Consider the following 3,657-nt stretch of genomic DNA (forward strand, 5'->3'; position numbering starts at 1 on the left):
CAACCCTTTCGACTAGGGACCTTTTAGGACAGTCATCATACAATGCATAGTCCCACAAACAAGTTACGTACTTGCTACTACACATCATTGATAATGTTCAAGGACTATCTTTATTTATAAACACATAGGAAATATCATCATACATGATTGTCTCTAGGGCATATCTCCAACAGTCTCCCACTTGCACTAGAGTCAATGAAATAGACATCGAATGCCCATAGCTCTAACACGCCCCTCATGCTTGGATTATGGAAGTGGCTTAGTCAACGGATCTGCAATATTCACATCCATGTGAATTTTGTATAACTCTACATCACCACTCTTTACGATCTTTCGTATTAGGTGATATTTCTGATCTATGTGTCTGGTCTTGTGGTGATTCCTTGGCTCCTTGGCTTGTGCAATGGCACCAGAATTATCAAAATAAAGGTCCAACATTTTTCCCGAGGCTGGTAAAATACCAAGATCATCCAGAAATTTTCGGATCCAAACACCTTCCTTTGCAACTTCACAAGCTGCAATGTATTCGGCTTCTGTGGTAGAATCGGCTATCGTATCTTGGTTGGAACTCGTCCAGCTCACTGCTCCTCTGTTCATGACGTACACGAATCTGGACTGTGATTAACAATCAACTCTGTTGGTTTGGAAACTAGCATTGGCATAACTCTTTATGATGAGCTCTTCCTCAACTCTGTAAACTAGAAACATCTCCTTAGTCCTTTTCAGGTACTTCAGAATATTCTTCAGGAGCCAAATATGATTTTCATAGGACCCGGACCCAAAGGAGGTGATGACCCACAAGTATAGGGGATCTATCATAGTCCTTTCGATAAGTAAGAGTGTCTAACCCAATGAGGAGCAGAAGGAAATGACAAGCGGTTTTTAGTAAGGTATTCTGTGCAAGCACTGAAATTATCGGTAACAGATAGTTTTGTGATAAAGTAATTCGTAACAGGTAACAAGTAACAAAGGTAACTAAGGTGCAACAAGGTGGCACAATCCTTTTTGTAGCAAAGGACAAGCCTGGACAAACTCTTATATAAAGCAAAGTGCTCCCGAGGACATAGGGGAATTATTGTCAACCTAGTTTTCATCATGCTCATATGATTCACGTTCGTCACTTTGATAATTTGCTATGTGTGTGGACCGGTGCTTGGGTGCTATCCTTACTTGGACAAGCCTCCCACTTATGATTAACCCCTCTCGCAAGCATCCGCGACTACGAAAGAATAACTAAGGTAAACCTAACCATAGCATGAAACATATGGATCCAAATCAGCCCCTTAAGAAGCAACACATAAACTAGGGTTTAAGCTTCTGTCACTCTAGCAACCCATCATCTACTTATTACTTCCAATGCCTTCCCCTAGGCCCAAATCATGGTGAAGTGTCATGTAGTCGACGTTCACATAACACCACTAGAGGAGAGACAACATACATCTCATCAAAATATCGAACGAATACCAAATTCACATGATTATTTATAACAAGACTTCTCCCTTGTCCTAAGGAACAAACATAACTACTCACAAAGCATATTCATGTTCATAATCAGAGGAGTATTGAATAGCATTAAGGATCTAAACATATGATCTTCCATCGAATAAACCAACTAGCATCAACTACAAGGAGTAATCAACACTACTAGCAACCCATAGGTACCAATTTGAGGTTTTGAGACAAAGATCGGATACAAGAGATGAACTACGGTTTGAGAGGAGATGGTGCTGGTGAAGATGTTGATGGAGATTGACCCCCTCTCGATGAGAGGATCGATGGTGATGACGATGGCGGTGATTTCCCCCTTCCGAAGGGATGTTTCCCCAGCAGAACGGCTCCGTCAGAGCCCTAGATTGGTCCCGCCCAGGTTCTGCCTTGAGACGGCGGCACTTCATCCCGAAAGCGTCTCTATGATTTTTTCCAGGGCAAAAGACACCATATAGCAGAAGATGGACGTCTGCTACCTCTTGAGCATTGCGTTGGTTTTCCCTTGAAGAGGAAAGGGTGATGCAGCAAAGTAGCGTAAGTATTTCCCTCAGTTTTTGAGAACCAAGGTATCAATCCAGTAGGAGGCTCCTCAAAAGTCCCACACACCTACACAAACAAACAAGAACCTCGCAACCAACGCGATAAAGGGGTTGTCAATCCCTTCACGGTAACTTGCGAAAGTGAGATCTGATAGAGATAATAAGATAAGATAAATATTTTTGGTATTTTTATGATATAGATTGGAAAGTAAAAGATGCAAATAAAAGTAAAAGGAAAACTTATATGATAAAGGATAGACCCGGGGGCCATAGGTTTCACTAGTGGCTTCTCTCAAGATAGCATAAGTATTATGGTGGGTGAACAAATTACTGTCGAGCAATTGATAGAAAAGCGCATAGTTATGAGATTATCTAGGCATGATCATGTATATAGGCATCACGTCCGCAACAAGTAGATCGAAATGATTCTGCATCTACTACTATTACTCCACACAATGACCGACTCCTGCCTGCATCTAGAGTATTAAGTTCATGAAGAACAGAGTAATACATTAAGAAAGATGACATGATGTAGAGGGATAAACTCATGCAATATGATATAAACCCCATCTTTTTATCCTCGATGGCAACAATACAATACGTTCCTTGCTGCCCCTGCTGTTACTCGGAAAGAACATCACAAGATTGAACTCAAAGCTAAGCACTTCTCCTATTGCAAGAAAGATCAATCTAGTAGGCCAAACCAAACTGATAATTCGAAGAGACTTGCAAAGATAACCAATCACACATAAAAGAATTCAGAGAAGATTCAATTATTTATCATAGATAAACTTGATCATAAATCCACAATTCATCGGATCTCGACAAACACACCGCAAAAAGAGTTACATCGAATAGATCTCCAAGAAGATCGAGGAGAACTTTGTATTGAGATTCAAAGAGAGAGAAGAAGCCATCTAGTTAATAACTATGAACCTGAAGGTCTATGGTAAACTACTCACAACTCATCGGAGAGGCCTTGGAGATGATGTAGAGGCCCTCCATGGTCGATTCCCCCTCCGGCAGAGCGCCGGTGAAGGCTCCAAGATGGGATCACGCGGATACAGAAGGTTGCGGCGGTGGAATTGGGTTTTCCTGGTGCTCCCCGATGTTTTCAGGGTACGGGAGTATATATAGGCGAAAGAAGTACGTCGGTGGAGCCACGAGGGGCCCACGAGGGTGGGGGCGCGCCGGGCACCCTCGTGACCGCCTCGTTTGTTGCTTGATGTCCACTCCAAGTCTCCTGGATTGCGTTTGTTCCAAAAAGATCACTCCCGAAGGTTTCATTCCGTTTGGACTCCGTTTGATATTCCTTTTCTTCGAAACACTGAAATAGGCAAGCCTCCGGTTAGTAGGTTAGTCCCAAAAATGATATAAAAGTGTAAAGTATAGCCCATAAACATCCAAAACAGGTAATATAATACCATGAAACAATCAAAAATTATAGATACGTTGGAGACGTATCAAGCATCACCAAGCTTAATTCCTGCTCGTCCTCGAGTAGGTAAATGATAAAAACAGAATTTTTGATGTGGAATGCTACCTAGCATAATTCTCAATGTAATTTTCTTTATTGTGGCATGAATGTTCAGATCCAAATGATTCAAAATAAAAGTTCATATTGACATGA

This window comes from Triticum aestivum, chromosome 4B, assembly GCF_018294505.1.
Source record: "Triticum aestivum cultivar Chinese Spring chromosome 4B, IWGSC CS RefSeq v2.1, whole genome shotgun sequence".
NCBI classification, from domain to species: domain Eukaryota; kingdom Viridiplantae; phylum Streptophyta; class Magnoliopsida; order Poales; family Poaceae; genus Triticum; species Triticum aestivum.